Source organism: Canis aureus, chromosome 10, assembly GCF_053574225.1.
Source record: "Canis aureus isolate CA01 chromosome 10, VMU_Caureus_v.1.0, whole genome shotgun sequence".
In the NCBI taxonomy this organism is placed as follows: Eukaryota; Metazoa; Chordata; class Mammalia; order Carnivora; family Canidae; genus Canis; species Canis aureus.
Genome location: NC_135620.1, coordinates 72,545,255 through 72,562,717, shown reverse-complemented (window position 1 = coordinate 72,562,717; position 17,463 = coordinate 72,545,255). Strand labels below are relative to the sequence as shown.

Here is a 17,463-nt window from a genome sequence, read left to right as displayed (position 1 = left end):
TCTTATGAATTCTGGGATGAGCTTGTACATTTCTTGGGCAGCTCCGGTGGCTCAGCAGTTTAGCGCTGCCTTCAGCCCAGGGCGTGATCCTAGAGACCTGGGACCGAGTCCCATGTCAGGCTTTCTGCATGGAGCCTGCTTCTCCCTCTGCCTCTCTCTCTCTCTCTCTCTCTCTCTCTCTCTCTCTGTGTGTGTGTGTGTCTAATAAATAATTAAAATCTTAAAAAAAATCAATTGGGATATAATAGGGACTCAAGGACTTTGCAGATCACTCTGGCGAGTGTTGCCATCTTAATGGTATCAGATGCCCTAATTCATGAACATGGGATGTCCTTCCATTTATTTAGACTTTCTGTATTTTCTTTCAGTGCTATCTTAGTTTTCGGTGCATAGGTCTTTACACCTCTTTTGTGAAATTTATTTCTAAGTATTTTATTCTTTCTGGTGCTGTGGAAAATGGAGTCATTTTCTTAATTTCATTTTTGATATTTTCATTGCTAGTGTATAGAAATACAGTTGGGTTTTGGACATTGACTTTGTAACCTGAAGCCGTACTGAGCTCATTTATTAATTCAAACTCTGTGTGTATGTGTGTGTGTGTGTGTGTGTATGTATGCCTTAGAATTTTCTATATGTAAAAACATGACATCTCCAAATACAATTTTATTTCTTCTCCAATCGGGATGACTTTTTTTTTTCTGCCTAATTTCTCTGACTATAGCCTTCAGTGCAATGCTAAATAGATATGGCAAGAGTTATGCTTACCCTTAAAACCATTCTGTATGTCTGATACCATGCTACCATAAAAAGTTCAGAAAAGAAATAGTGAAGGCCCTACCTTTAGGAATTATAATTTGTGTGGTCTGGGGTGGCACTCAGGCAGCACCATCTTTAAATTTTTCCAGTTGATACTAATGTGCAGCTAGGATTGAGAAGGTCTGGATCAACATCTCTGAAAAGAGGCTTTTGTCCTCCCACCATAGCATGTGTCCTAGTTGACTAATTATTTAGGTTTCCAGTTAATCTGCAAATCCTGCATGAGCAGGGATGATTTACTTCTTGCTCACCATTATATCCACAGCAAGAGTACCTAGTACAGAATAGATTGAAAAAAAAAAAAAAGACAGTTTGTAACCCTCATAACTACCCCATGTGAAATGCAACACTGGCCCATTTGAAAGGGCTCAGAAAGGGGAAGCAGCTTGCTGAAGATGGCACCAGTTCGATCGTAGAGCAGAAGTGGGTTCAGATCTTTGCTCATACAGATCCAAAGCTGTTGCTTATTCTACTTCTAACACACCTCAGGCACACACCTGGGGGGAAACGTGACCCCCTCCAAGCTCACATAGTGGCCAAGTCAAGAATGTGGATAAGCACAAGAGCCTCTGGCTCTGAGCCCATTGCATGGCCCTCTCCACACCACCAGAATTGCCAGAAATACCTGAGTTTCAGTTTCCCCACTGTGAACGACTAACCAAACCAGGTAGCTACGAGGTGTAAATGATTGAGGATCAACCACAGAGTGCTGAGCACCTAGCTCAGGGCCTGGCACTCAGGACATCTCAAACAGGACACTCTGAACATCTTCCTTGAGGGAAAGAGAAAGAGAGAGAGAGAGAGAGAGAGAGAGAGAGAGAGAAAGAAATATCCCATAGGCAGCAACTACCCTGGAGGACCCAAAGAAGCTTCTCAACATTCCTGTTGGCCAACCACCTGGATTCTATAACTTGAGCCCTAACCAAGAGCTTGAAAAATTCAAACTGGAAACTGGAGATATAGACATTAGCCCCAAACCCCTCTAGGCCTCCCTTCCTTCCTGTGAGCAGATATTGGGCCCTAGCAGCACCTGGAACCCACAGAAAGAGCAGGAGATTGGCTTGGTTAGAATGACTTAATGGCCTACTCTCTAGCCAAAACAATTCCTAGCAGAAAGGGCATGGGTTTTGGCATCAAGCAGATTTGGATCCAGTTCCGACTCTACACTAATGCAACCTCTCTGTGGCTTTGGGCAGCTCGGTTAACCTTTCTGTGCCTCCGTTTCCTTCATCAGTGAAATGTGATAATTATACGTTCTTCTCAGCTGTGAAAAGTCAATGAACCACTGCACTGATGCCAAACAACCGACAGTTAATAAGTGTTATTTGCCTTGGTGAGTGGAGGAGTTAAAGCCACAAACTGCCCTTCCAATAGAAGATATCTGTGGAGGGCCTCCTGGGCCAGAGATAGAGATGTGAGAGGCAGATGACTCCATGCCTTCCCTTTAGAGTAGAGATGCTGAGGGGCAGAGATGACATGAGGCTGGCCCACCGTCACACGGTAGAACAGTGGGACAGACCACCTGGGTCCCTGCCAGGGGCCCATCACATTTTATTCGGCTGCATCTCCAAGGCCTGGATCAGCAGAGAGGTCTTTTTTTCCGGAGTCACCAGTGGCAGAGCAGGAACCGGGCCCTTCATCCGAGGTTGTAATCAAAAGAAGCCTTGAGCCTTGGGGAGGCGGCTCCAAAGGCTGTTACTTCGCAGGCTGAGGCAGAGGCTTGAGGCCAATATCAGCGGCCCTGGGCTCCTGACAGCAGGTGTGGATGATGAATGGGCAGCTTAACGTGATGGAGCAAATTGATCATTGCATCAGCGACCACAACTTATTCATTTCTGCAAAGAGGGCAATTCATTACCCTGCATGTCACACTGCCCATGTCATCGCCAGAGATAAAAGCCCGAGGCCTTACAGCCTGTGCCTCTCATCACATCTCACCTCTTCTTAATGGGAGGGCAAGGATGCTGAAATAGAGCGCCGGATGCTCAAGGCTGCTCCAGGGTCCTTCTTCGCCTGCCCAGAACCCAGGGGCCATTTCTCTTCCAGCAGCAAATGAAGAACAAACCACAGGAGCTTTTGTAGCAGTTGACAATAGCAAATAAGTTGCTTCTTTCAGGCTGGCCTTGTACTTGCTGGAGCACGGTGTTGAGAAGGATTCTGAGGCTGCATGTGGGCCCAATAAAAGTGAAAGCTGGAATTGATTGGTGATGTGGGCAGTGGGTCTAGAATAAGGAGGCAGACATATACCATGTGTAATTCCCCCTCCAGTGATGGTTGGACTATTTTCATACAACTCTCAAGTACTCTCAGATGCTCCACAGCATTAAGAATAAACTAGAAGGCAGTGAACAATCGAGTGTGCGTTATAGACAGTTAATGAACACTTACATTTTCTTCTCTCGGGCAGTGCAGCAGCTCTAACCCACTGTAGCACAACCCCCAGGTTTGTCCAAATAAATTCCTGGGTGAGTTGCAAGAAATGTTACACTAACAGTAGTCAAATCACTCAAGTTATTCTGGCTTATAATATTTGAAACTGCAGGGTCTCAACCTAGATTTTAGATAATTTGCAAGAAACAATACTATACTAGTAACAGTCAAATTACTCAAGCTTGAAAATACCTTCTCTCTTCAAGGGATTTTTTAAAGAATGTAGAGCGTTCAAAATTGTAAGTGAAATCTCAGTCTTCGCTTGAATTCTGAAATGCTTTCTGGAGTGGAAGAGAGAAAAATGGGATCGTAGATGACGATGAAACCTTGCACATGCAGTTCCCCACTGCCAATCTGCAGTACGTCCCTGACCTTCTGCCACTAAGTCAGCAACTGGGCTTCATCCGTGTCCACCCCTTTCCAAGTGATCCCCAGGATACGGCCCTTCCTGCGTCAGGCAGGTTCTCCTGCCTGGGTCCTGGATCCCATGCCCTCAGGTTTACTGAAGGACCTTGTCCTATTGATTAAATCCTCTCTCTGCTTTATCTTCGCAATAGGAATCAGTCTACTTCAGTCATCGTAAAAGCCAGTCCTAAACAACTTAACCATAAGTGGGAAATAGAGATTCTCATGAGTGGAGATGATTGTGGCAGAGATGGGCTCACATTTGGCAGTATCCAGAGAGACAGTTTCTCTCTCCCTCCATCTCTCCCTTTCTTATCCCGGCTCCTGTCTCTGTGCCGACCACATTATACCCATGTCCTCCGTAAGGTATGGGATGCAGGCACCAGGAACTCTGGAGACATATGCTTACATCTAGAACATAAAGGAAACAGAATGTCTTTTCTTTGGTGTGTTGTGTAAAATCCCGGAATCTTTGGGAAGAATTTGTACTGGCCCAGGCAGGTGCATATGTCCTTCTGTGGGACAGGTAAAGGGGATTGGGTGATCTGATTGGTCTGGCAAATGCTTGCTACCAGAATGGCAAGGTGCTCACATATTGGCCCTCCGCCCCCCACCATAGCCACGTGGAATAAGAAGCAATTCTGGAAAATTCTCAGGTTACTGAAAAACAGCCTCCTATAAATAGCCTTGTGGTTTGTAACCAAGGAGAATTTTGCCTCCTCTCTCTACCTCCCCCCCAGCCCGGGGGACATTTGGCAATGCCTGGAAGTGATTTTGGTGATTACAACTGGCAGGTGCTACTGGCATCCAGTAGGTAGAGGCCAGGGACACGGCTAAGCTTTCTACAATACACAGGACAGTCCCTCCAACAGAGAACTGAATAGCCCAAAGTATTAGCATGGAGACTGAGCAATCCTGGGCCCCCCCCCCCCGTCTTAGCACTGTTTCCTTCATTCCTGATTGTCTTGCATATCCTTTTATAGACCTCCCTGAGAGACTATCCAAACTCTCAACTGATGCTGAAATAACAACCATCACCAAAAAAAGAAATGCCAATTATTGAGCATTTACCATATGCCAGGCAATGGGCTAAGTATGTTTCATGCAGCTGCCATGTCTAATCCTCACAAAGGCATGATAAGATAGGTACTATTATTGTTCGTAAAGTCACACATCCTTCTTGGAGGACAAGCCAAGAATCACATGCAAATCGAATTCCGAAGTCTGTGTCTTTAACCACTAAGCAGTAAAGGCTCCGTAACTTCAGGAATCTCACTACAGATACTAAAAAGCCGTGAGGGTGAGGGTAGGCTTCATCCTTCCTCCTCCTCACCTTGCCTGCTTGGACTCCAACATGTCCCAGAATAGGATGTGCCTGACTCTTGCCCCCAGGCCCTCACACCTGCATGGACTCTGGTACCGTCTGAGCTCACTGTCTTCTCGTCTCAGCCTCCCCAGGAGAATAGTGATCTCAGCATTCTATGAAGCAGGGGTCTATGAGGGGCAGAGGGGAGGGAGCGGGGAAGGGAATCAATATTTCTCTAGTGTATTTGCAAACAGTGATAATAAATATGTTAGAAGTCAAGTACGATTTTTAAATATATTATCAGTTTTTAATCACAAGCAGCAATGATTCCAGCACTGGGACTGCCGTATAAATAGATACGACATAGTCCATAGCCTTTTGGATGGCCACCAAGTACAGGAGCATATTGGTGTTTGGCAGACCCAGTTGACCTTGGATCTCTCTTTTTCATAGAGTATTTATTAACAGTTTATTGGAATCTATAGGAGAAGTGCTATCATCTAATTAAGGTTGTTATAATATAAAAATAAATCAAAATATCCCCCCCTTTCTATCTTTGACATAAACACACACATACACACACGATACGTAAAACTCCATCTACTGAAGGTGAAGGGCCTGGCAACAGCAACTACCCTCCCCTCTCACACACAGTACACACGATAGCACGAGCATTCCTAGGGTCCTGATCTTAGTTTCTTTTTTTTTTTTTTAATTTTTATTTATTTACTTATGATAGTCACAGAGAGAGAGAGAGAGGCAGAGACACAGGCAGAGGGAGAAGCAGGCTCCATGCACCGGGAGCCCGACGTGGGATTCGATCCCGGGTCTCCAGGATCGCGCCCTGGGCCAAAGGCAGGCGCCAAACCGCTGCGCCACCCAGGGATCCCCCTGATCTTAGTTTCTAAATACAACTCCACTAAAAGGAATCTGGGCTCTTTGCAGAAATGGGTGGGACAAGGAAAACAAAACATCTTGTGTCAGGAGGCAAGTCAGAGAGTTGGGGACATGTCAAAGGATACAAGAGCCAGCTTCAAGAGGCTTCAACTGGTCTAATCTTGTACAATTTAAGCATCAAAATTAATATATATATATATATATATGATAACATATCACATAGGAAATAGTCGGTAATATAGGAAACCACCATTCAATTCTAATATACATTAAGAAACGAATACTTGAATGTTTGATGAGGAAAGAGATATTGCCATAGTTTCAAAGTACATCTCCACAAAAGACGTAATAATTACAGAGGGGAAAAGACTTACTTAAGTAGAGAACGCTGGCAGACCATACTTTAATGGAATGTATGAAGTGAATATCACCCTAAGTGAGACAAATCAAAGTCATGTGCCACCTGATAGGATGCCCTGACAAAGGAACGTGACTTCTTTGATATTCTTATCCAGAGATGTATCACCTGATCAGGAAAAGGCATCAGACAAACCCAAACTGAAAGGGGACTGTAATCAAACGCTTCAAGATTATAAAGGACAAGAGAAAAATGAGGACACACTCTGGATTGAAGACTAGAAGACGTGACACATAAAGACGACACATGATTCTGACCTGGATTCTTTTCCTGAAAGGATATTTTTTTTTTGGGACATTTAGCAAAATTTGAGCGGAGCTTGAGATTTCTATAGTGCTGATGTTTCTGTGTTAAATTCCTGGTTTTGATGATCATGTCATGGTTATACATGAGACTGTTTTCCTTTTGTAGAAAATATGACCAAAGTGTTTGGGGTCGTGGAGAACCTGGCCAGCAACTTCCTCTCTAACGGTTTATAGGAAATGATTCTTTCATCTGACAGGAATGTAAAAATATTGCCTGCACCAGAATTAATTAATTAATTAATTTATTTATTTATTTTTTGCAAATGAGTCTGTTTTTCTGTGGGCCAAATGTGGATATCTTCAAGAGTCACAACAAGATGTAGCCTATCTCCCTCTACTCCCTTCTTTTTTTTTTTTTAAATATTTATTTATTTATTAATTTACTTGACAGAGCGTGTGCATGTGTGCAAGAGAGAAGAAAGAGAGAGAGAGAGAGCGCACACAGCAGGGGGAGCAGCAGAGGGAGAAGGGGAGGGAGTAGCAGGCTCCCCCGCTGAGCAGCGAGCCTGACCCAGGGCTTGATCCCAGGACCCTGAGATCATGACCTGAGCCAGATCATGACCTGAGCCAGAGGTGGGAGGCAGATGCTTAACTGACTGAGCCACCCAGGCGCACGCCCTCCCCCTACTCCCTTCTTTCAGCAGAGTCTAGAGATATGAGATCTACAGAGGCAGAGAAGAGAGGGAGTCATTGAAATGGAAAATCAAAGTTGTTTACACGTTAATTACTCAGTGAGATCTGCTATGTGGTCCCTTTGGGAAGCGAGAAGTATCTTCCCAGAAGAAATAACAACCTCATCAACTTAACTCAGATGTCTCTATGAGACTTCCACATTCATTATCCCATTTGTTCCTCAAACAGCCCATAGAGGCAGAACGCTCAGAGAATATGGATCCCATTTCACACAGTAAGAAACTAACTCCCCCAGAAGTTAAGTGACTTCCCAATACCACACATCTGGCAGATAATGGTACCAGTGAATCAGACTCAAAACTGTCTGATTCCAAAGACCCTTTAGAGTTCCTCAACTGCCTTCCAAGATGCACATCCGATAGCTTCCCTCAAAGAAATAGCATTGATTGGTCTACACCTACTGTAGAGGCGTCATTGCTCTCTTTTGCCCATATCCTGTTATTAGCTCAAAACAAGTTGGAGAACTCTGTCCGACTGTTTCTCATCCTGAAATTTAAAGGCAGTCTCATTTTTGTAAAATGCATGCCTAGCAGCTGATCACTGACGCTAGTTGAATGCTGAAGTCCCAATTCCAGGAATGGAGGGGGGGGGGGTGTGGGGTGGGGAAAAAACTTTGCAGACAAAAGCGTTGCATTAATCCTCTGGTCCACTTAGGTCCTGGATCACTCAGGGCTCCCGTGTACCCCACCCTCTTCCCACCTCACACCCTTCCTGTCTCAAGAGCTTGGGATAAGATCCCTTTCCCTCTCTTAAAGGCTCAATTCCCTGGTCTCACTGACCAGCACTCTGGGTGTGGATAGGTTTGATCGCCCCACACCCACATCGCCTTCCTCTCCTTCCTTCCCTGCTTCTGTTTTATTGCCTACATCCTTCGTTCCAGTGCTAACAGTCGAAGATCATTATTAGATTCCAAGAAAGTTGTGTGGCTGAGGAATTTATTAATTTTGCCCTTTGGCTACAGAAAACCAATAATCGTTACCAGGGAATTTTAAAAGAGAGTGGAAGGAGGAGAGAGGGGTTTAAGTTGGGGGTGGGGCAAATAAACAGACACTGTCTAGTTCCGAGATGCTTTGAGTGTCCACAGATTCTCCCCTAGGATATCTTCCTGTTTTCTCACACAGGGTTCCGCATGAATTGTCAAGCAGCCTCAGGGACGGTAAGAAAACACTTGATAGCAGAGAGATCACTGAGGGCTGGAATGCTCATAAAAGGCTTTGTGCAGGAGGAGGGTGGATGGGCCAGTTGCAGGGAGACAACGACCCACGGTCACGTAGAAGACAGGAAGGGCCTGTGTGTGTGTGTGTGTGTGTGTGTGCTGCTCGCGACTGTGATTCCATCACTAAGAATAATATTGGACGAGGTATAATAGAAACCTCAACAGTTTGTGTTCAATGGAAGGAAAGTGGAAAGAAAGAAGGAAAAATGGAAGGAAAGGAGGAAGAAGAGGAGGAGACATGAATGCCAGACTGAGTGGTAAAAGGCAATGGAAGCATGAAGAAAAGACGGCTTCTGAACCTCAGTGTGGTTGTGTCTTCACTTTGACTACCCTGCTCTTGCCAGCCCTACCCCCACCTGTATCACCTTCAGGAAAAAGGTTAAGCTTTTCTCTGAGAAATGCTGGAAATGCTGGCTGCCTACTTGCCATGTAGCCCCCCTTTCTTTGCTCCCAAAACCTATGCCTCAGGGAGAGGTGAGCCCCATCCCTTTCTAGGAGCTAAGTCATGATTTGACCAAACCAACATGGCGAATTCTCCTTGGCGGCCACGGGTCAGGGCTGGTAGGCGAACCTCCGCTTTGGCCCGCGAGACATAAGCGGGAGGGTCTTCTGGAAAAGATACCCTTGTTTTTAAGAAGGAGACACCGTATGCCATGGTTGCTTTCTGATTTTGGACTTTGCTGTATCTGGCCAGGAAGCCTGAAAATGTTTTGCTTTTTGAGACCATGAAGCGAGTCATCCTGAGAGATTAGTCAACAGCGAGCATGCCAGAGTGAAGAGATGGAAACCCAGGATGCCTGATAACACAGCTGAGCTGCTGAATTGAACAACTCTGAAATCTTCCCTATCTCTGGACTCTGTGATATAAGCAACAATACAGGGGTTTATGGTTTAAACCAATTTCAGTCATGCTTTTCTGCTTCTTGGAGGCAAAGTCATGCTAAGCAATACAGCACCTCAGCCTGTCGCGGCACGCTTCCTCAACCACGTGTCAAGCCTCATCCAACAAGCCTGCCCAGCCCCCCATCGAGTCCCACCTCACCAGGGTGTGCAGATCCCCTGAACACACCCCACTGTATACATTCATATCTTCCTCCCACTTTTCACTCAGTCTCCCCTTCTAAGTGTCATAGGCGGATTATACCTCCTTTCCCAGCACTAACCGGGGTGTCACCGCAGAGAACCTTTCTACCGTCCGTCTGTGTGTCTGTAGTGTGAAGCTAAAGTGTGTGTGAGCTCAGGAGATGGGAAGCCTGGGTTTGAATTCCAGCTTTGCCACCAACTAGTGTTGTGACCTGGAACATTTTGCTTAACCCTTTCCAGCTTTAGTTCCTTCCTTTGTAAAAATGGAAATAATAATAGGACCTCCTCTATAGGGTAGTTGTAAAAAAAAATGAGATGTGCCCTCGTGCATAAAAGTGTAGAGCGCAGTGCCTGGCACGTAGTAGGCACCGCCGTGGTTCTATTTGTTTTCATATGTGTTTTCACGATGGATGCGCAATCTACAGACCCCATGAGGGCAGAACTTATTTTCGTTTCTTTCTCACCGATCACAGAGCCCTGTATTGCCAAAGTGAATGCTTACAGCAAAACATACACAGTGTTGTGGGATGGAATGACGTGGAATGAAGTGGGATGGGAAGTGGGATGCTAGAATGAGATGCATCCTGCAACCACGTGGGAGGCCAGTCCCACTGAGGACACTGGGCAGAGCTAAGCCTTACTGCTTGTAGCGTTTCAAATGTCAGGCCAAAAGTATGGATTTTATCTTGAAGAAATTAAGGAAGTATTGATGAATTTGATCTGCAGAACAAACAAGGAAATCTAGAAGAGGAATCCACCCTTTGGTTTTCAGTGTGTGCCGGGACGTACTTTGCATGCCACGGTACTCGCTCATCTAAAGTGTGCATTTCAGTGAGCCTTGGTAAGTTTACAGCATTGCATAACCGCCACCAAAATCCAATTTTAGAAGATTTGAATCTGGCTTCCTTAGCCGGGTGGGTTGAACTCTAGATGCTCTTATGTGAGCAGGCCACTTAGGGTCCCAGACTCATAGAAGAGGCCAGAAATGAGGAGGGAGTATCCATCTCCCCTCCCAGCCTTAGCCCTGGAAAGTGTGGACTGTGGCCTCTGCATCCCTCTTCTTGCAGGTGTGTCATGAGCTCAGTTTCCTTCAGCTTTCCTCCTTCCCCCTGAGCTCCAGCATTTATACATAATTCATTCCATGGCTTTTTCCCACTCACCCTTCTACCCAGTCTTCAAGATCCTTGATGTTTAGAATCATGGCTAACTGACTTTTTCTCCCCAGTTCATTCCTAGTGGCAGCAGGACCTGGCCCATAGTAGGTGGAGATGTAGGCGGGTTGAGCAACCCAAGCACATCATTAGCTATAATTCTGGCTTTGATTCCACTGTGGAGAAGGGCTGGCATCCCTGTAGTGCATACCCATCCAGGAGAGGGTCTTGAAACGGTACAGCAGACAGGAGAGCTACGAATATAAAGACGGTAAATTATTACTGCCCATTTGGCAATTTCAGGTCAGGTGCACCAACCCCCCTGTCTTTCACGATTCCTGCCTCTGAGTGAAGGTCACTTGGCTATTTCCTGAGCCTCTTTGCTTTGTGTTGTACAAAACTTGGACTCTCATTGTTTCAATATTCTTCACTCTTCAAGGCATCTAGAAGTGATTTCTAAATGAAACACCACTTGTCTCAAGCTAGCTTCTTCAGTATAGAAAGGTGACCGGCACAGGGAAGCCCCCATGAGCTGTCCCTGACAGGCAGAGTGTGTGTGTGCACGCACGCCTCTGAGCAGTAAATCAGCTTGTGCAAGAAAGGCAGGGTGTTTGTTGCAGGCACATATTCCTAAAATAAAAATGAAGATGAGATAAGCAGTTTGAAGCTAGAGGCGACACCAGGCTGGGAGCCTGAACCCAGATGACCAGAGGGCCATCTAGGTCTGGTACCCAAGAAGTCCAAGGCAAAGGGCCAAGTCATGAAAACTGGCAGAGAGGATGGGAAGCCACAGACTCCAACAGGAAGGTGGAAGACCAGGAGTCAGAGAAGAGGGACAGATCAGACAGGAGGCCCAGCATGAGAGATCAGAGGGATGACTTCAGGGGAGTTCAAGGTGAGCTGAGAGGGCGGATAGCTGTGACTGGGGAAGGGTCAAGGCTTAGAGTGAACTTGCTGGCACTGAGAGCTTAGGGCCAAAGTGGCACACTCAAATGGATAAGGAGGGGACCTTTGGGCCGCAGGACCACCTTGGTCTGTGTGTGCATGAGTGTGTACATGAGTGCATGTGTGTGTGCGTGCGTGTGTGCGTGTGTGTGTGTGTGAAAGAGAGATGTTCTCCTCCTTAAATCTCTATAGACTTTGAGAGATTGAAGGGACTTTTTTGGCTTATTGAGTTAGATTTTTTTTTTAAATAAAGAATCAGAAAGATGCCACAATTTCCACAAGGACCTAGAGTCTTTTAATAGCAAAGCTAGGATTGGAATCCAGGTATTTAGACTACTGGGCCAGTGTTCCTTCTATTCTTCTGTTCTTGCTGAACATCTTGGTCTGTGTTGGTAGTACAGATCCAGGAGTCCTGACTTAGATGCCTGGCTCCACTGTCATTTGGTGTGCGTAGAGACTATTCTAATGAAAAGGCAATTGACATCCAAATAATGTCTTCAGTTTGTTAATAGGATTGTTTCGGTGCTAATTTCTTAGTTTTGGTAAATATACTATGGCACATGATGATTAATTATATGTCTCAACTTGACTGGGTGATGGAGTGCCTAGATATTTGGTTAAACATTATTCTAGGTGTTTCTCTGAGTGTATTTTTGGATGAGATTAGCATTTAAATCGATAGACTGAATAAAGCAGATTGCCTTCCCTCGTATGGGTGAGCCTCATCCAATCTGTTGAAGGACTGAATAGAACAAAAGGCTGACCCTTCCCCAACTAAGGGAGAATTTTCCTGCTTGACAGCCCTTGGGCTGAGAAATCAGCTTTTCCTGGTTCTAACACAGCCTGCCAACCTTGGAATTCAAAATGGGCCATTGGCTCTGCAAATTTTGGACTTGCCAGCCTCTCTAATCAAGTGAGCCAATTCTTTATAATACATTTCTCTATGTAGAATTTATAATTCTACTGGTCCTGTTTTTCCAGAGAACCCTAACTGATACACAGGGTTATATAAGATGTTAGCATTAGGATAGCTAGGTCAAGGGTATACAAAGTTTTTCTGTACTGACTTTGCAACTCTTCTCTAAATCTAAAAATGTTTTACAATAAAAAGTTCCCCCCCCAAAAAAAGGCCAGAATCTCAGTATCCCAGATTATGATAATTTTCCCATAAAGGGACATCAAAGTCCTAAGAGGGCAAAGGGGTCAAATTTGATGCTAAGCGATGCTCTATAACCAGGACTTCCAGATCCCCAACCAGTAGCCCGAGTTTTCTTCTATATGCTGTCATTTTTCATCTGAATCACTGGAAGACTCAATGCTGTTTTTTCTTGTTCCTTCCCTTCCTCATGGCATCTTGGATCTAAAGCTTTAGGAGAGCAGGGATGGTGTTTTCTTTTTCTATCTCCAGCCCTCCACACTGGGCACACATACAGTGGGCTTCCACTAAACAGTTTTGTTTAACTTAGTCAATTTGAAAAGAATGACATGGATGGTTTCATTTCTGCCTGTATGTCTAAAATAGACTTTATTTGTTAACTAAGAGTCAAATATATGATGAGCTTTGCTGGGTATGAGAGATGAGTGAGGGGTAACAAAGAAAAGCATGCAATCCTGGGGAGGGCCAGGTGAGTTGAAAAAATACTACTGAAACCAGGATATATATTGGGCACTTACTATGTGCAAGTTACTCTACAGAATTTTCTATACGCTAGCCTCTGTCATCCTTCGGTGGGGCATTGATGTTAATACTGCCACTGTCTTCATTATGCCAGACAAGGAAATCACGACTGTATGAGGTTAAGTCGCTGGCCCAAGGACTTGATGCTAGTTAATGGCAAACTGGGATTTGAACTCATGATTGGCCTGCCAGCAAAGCCTGATCTTTTTACCTGAACTGTGCTACACAGTCATTTGGAGTTAGAGCTCTTTTTTCACATATCTGTTTTAATACAGTGGGTACCCTAAGAAGAAGGGCCTCAATTGTATTTATCTTAGTTCTTGCAAATCTTAACAGCTGGGCAACACAGTAAAGAAAGGAAACGCTTGTTGAGTTGAATTAAGAGAAATAAAGCTTTGGGAAACAATGAGAGACAGAGATTGGAATCCCTTCCTGTGAATAGTTTTCTCCTTTTTTATTATTATTATTATTATTATTTTTAAAGATTTTATTTATTTATTCATGATAGTCACACAGAGGGAGACAGAGAGGCAGAGACACAGGCAGAGGGAGAAGCAGGCTCCATGCACCGGGAGCCCGACGTGGGATTCGATCCCGGGTCTCCAGGATCATGCCCCGGGCCAAAGGCAGGCGCCAAACCGCTGCGCCACCCAGGGATCCCTATTATTATTATTTTTTAAAGCAAGAAGTATCTCAGGGAGATGATCAATTCTCCTCTGAAATGATCCCCCTATGTACTTATAATAATGAATCACTATCAGTCTGGGGAAAACCATATTGTGATAATATATTGAGTCCCAGCTTATGTGCTAGGGTCTAGGCCAATGTGCTGTCCTCAAATGGTACCAAGAGCTGGCCATAGTCTCCAGGGCCCTTTCATATTTCAGCTGAATGGGGAGCAATGGAGAGAAGGCCTGAACGCAAACTTAATGTAGGCGCTACTCAGGGACCATGGGGCTCGCTGAGGACCTCTCGGCCTGAAAAACTACAGTCACCCAGCTCTAGGGCATTGCCACCAATCTACCCTGAGAAAGAAATATTGGTCCTCCTTGTGGACAAAAGGAGTTATATTGGTAAGGCTTCTGATCAACAATAGGCTGTTAGTAGTTGAGTTTTGGGGGGAGTCAAAAGTGACATGCAATTTTCAACACCACCATGGGTGGGCACCCCTAACCCCTGTGTTGTTCAAGGGTCAACTCTATTTGAAAAGTGACAAGGAAAAGAGCCCATCGTCAAGAAGCATGAGTTCTGTTCCTGCTGGCCTAATTACGTGATGTGGGAGATTGTCACCTAGCCTCAGGCTCTCAGCCTTTTTATTGGTAAATTGTAGATTGTAATATCATCCTTGTCTACATCATAAGCAGTGCTCTGTGGGACTGGAATGAGATAATATGTATAAAAAGGATGGCAAATGTACAAAGTGATGTTCAAGTGTATTAATAGCAGAGTGGAGTGTGAATTGAAATAGTATAGCAAAACGAGCACGGGTGTTGAGCACCAGTTCCTTTCTATGATTCCATTGCCTGCTTGAACAAAGGAAAGGTACCTACTTAAATCTCTCTGAACTTCAGGATCCTTCCTCATCTGTAAAAAATGATTTCAATGCTTGTCTTGTAAGTTGCAGAGAAAATTACAGATGATGAGTGAAAGAGTTTGGTACAGGGTATGGCCTCCAAAGCTGATATGTATTTCATGAGCTTCTCTTTGCTGTATCTTTCCCCCATTAGACTATGAGCTTTCTGAGGGGGTTAAAAAAAATATATATATATATAAATAAAATGGGGATAAGAATAGTACTTACCTCAACGTGGTAAGCATGAATATATATCTTTGCAGCTGAGTCTAGCACATTGCTTGACAATCCAGTAAAAAACTAACAACTATTTATAAAATGAGTTCTGTATAATACCAAGATCAACTAGGAATCAAAGAAAAAAACAATATTTTTTTTAAGATTTCTATTCCATTTGCATCTTTATCTTGTCCTAAACCTCCATCATATTTCTTCTTTTTTACCTATCCTCTAAAACATCAGGTAGCTATTGGGGCACCTGGGTGGTTCATTCATTTAAGCATCTGACTCTTAGTCCACCTTGGGTCATGATCTGGGGGCATGAGATTGAGCCCCGTGTCAGGCTCCATGCTAAGTAGGGAGTCTGCTTGAGATTCTCTCCCCTCCCTCTGTGCCTCACTCCCCCTTCTCTAAAATAAAGTAAATAAATAAAATATTTTACCAAAAAAAAAAAAAAAAGTAAGGCAGTTGTTAATCCTGGGGAAAGTTCATTTATTTATTCATTCAACCAGTAAATATTTATGAAAGGCCCGCCCACCCGCTGTGTCAGACTCTGAGATACATGGTACAAGACTATACACAGTCCGTGACCAGTAGGAGATGATAAATAGTGCCGGCAAATAAGGGATTCGAGGATGGACAGATTCGAACTATCCTGGCTGGCTTCTCAGAGAAATGTGAGGTCCCAGGTGAATTGTGAAGGACAAGGAGGGACAGGGGAAATAATATTTAGCACATGCAGGGAAAGGCAAGTTGTTTTGGATAACTGGAGTGAAGACCGAGGATGGGAGTGAGGGAGGATGGGGAGAAGGCAGTGAGGAGGGAGTGGTTGGTGCAGGGACCAATTATGGAGAGCCTGGGAGATTATATTCAGCGGTCCTGTCTTTTCTCCTGAGGGCAATTGGAAGCCACAGAAGGATTTTAAGGAGGAGAAATCATTACTGGATCTCCATTCTGGAACCATTACTCTGGCTCAGTGTGAGAGATGGATAGGCAGGAAAAGCAAGGTCACTATGTTAGAATTGGCTGAGCCCAATGTTCTCCTGTGAGATACTCGGCCTGTGTTTATCAAATTAAACCAAGTTAGAAATGTGACACACACAATCCAAACAACGATGGGTTGTTCACACCTTCTCTTATATTCAGGGTCCCCAAAATCATACAAATGTTTTCTCTCATCCTTTGATGTGTCCACCCCTAAGGAGATAGGCAGGCGTCTGCCTCCCACTTTTGCTGATTTTTCTTCTTCCAAAGACATAAACAAGGTCCCAGGCGTTGGGCAGAGCTGTGCTAAATGAGAGCAAGGTAGAGATGTATGTGGGTTCATTTGTTATCTGAAACCATCAGACTCACCCTTCAAATTAGACAGGGAGAAAAGATTGATACCAAAGTGCTCATGGGCTGTCAGAAAATGCAACCTTTATAGCTTGAAAATTCCTGGAAGAGCGAAATGCCTTTCGGAGGATGTCAGTTATGTGCCCGGTGAGGTGTCGGGTATGTTCCCAGCCTCAACAGTCTAATTAGAAGGCCTAAGAGCCGGGACATTGGGGTCAGAGGGTCTGAAATCAAGTGCAAGCACTGGTATGCGCGGAGTGACCTTGGGCAAGTCACCTAACCCACCCCACACAGTTGGTGTATGTAAATAAAATGAGGCTGTGCCTATAAAGTGCTTGGAAAAAATAAAATTAAAAAAAAATAAAGTGCTTGGCACTTCATTAGGACCCGATGGATGTGGTTGTGGTGGTGGTTAGAAGTGGTGGTTTTTCTTGCAGTGGCTGTGGCATTGGTGATGGTAACGGCCCCACAGCATGGTGATGAAGCTAAAATATATTAAGATCAAATCCCAAGTCTGCCAGTCACTAACTGTAGGACCTTGGGCAAGTTACCCAGTATCTCATTCAATTTCCCATCTGTACAATGGGGATAAGCATAGTACTTACCTCAAAAGGTTGATATGAAGATTGAATTTAGTGAGCCACAACTATAAAATGTGAGGATGGTGCCTGCAACGGGGTAAGCATGAATAAGTGACAAATAGACGTATAAGCTGATTCCCGCTCAAAACAACCAGGTGGGGTATGTGTAAGCCCCACAGAGGAAAAGCGGCTTCCTTATCTCACAGGCAAAAGACTGAAACAGAGAGAGAACGTGAATTTTCCCTGTCACACAGCCAGTTAAGAATAGAAATGGAATTTGAATTCTGTTTTGCCAAATACAATATTGGTGCTTTAGACTGTGGGCCTAGAAGCCTTACTTTATCCCACTTGTGACCCCAAGAGGAACATGCTTCTAGAACAATGGAAATCTCCTTAAAAGCTCACATTTATG

The 17,463-nt window shown here is 44.5% G+C and overlaps 1 protein-coding gene across 6 annotated transcripts in view; it reads left to right on the top strand.

The window, feature by feature from the left end:
- ASTN2 (astrotactin 2) overlaps positions 1–17,463 on the top strand; it is an 850,745-nt gene that overhangs the window by 422,971 nt on the left and 410,311 nt on the right. Inside the window, exon 1 of one of the 6 annotated variants that reach the window (XM_077913092.1) lies at positions 10,229–10,410. The exons of 4 other annotated variants lie outside the window; for them this stretch is intronic. The gene's annotated coding sequence lies outside the window, so the exon portion shown is untranslated. Of the gene's footprint in view, positions 1–10,228; positions 10,411–11,597; positions 11,616–17,463 lie in introns of those variants that run through there. One more of the 6 variants, XM_077913093.1, reaches the window with a different exon arrangement.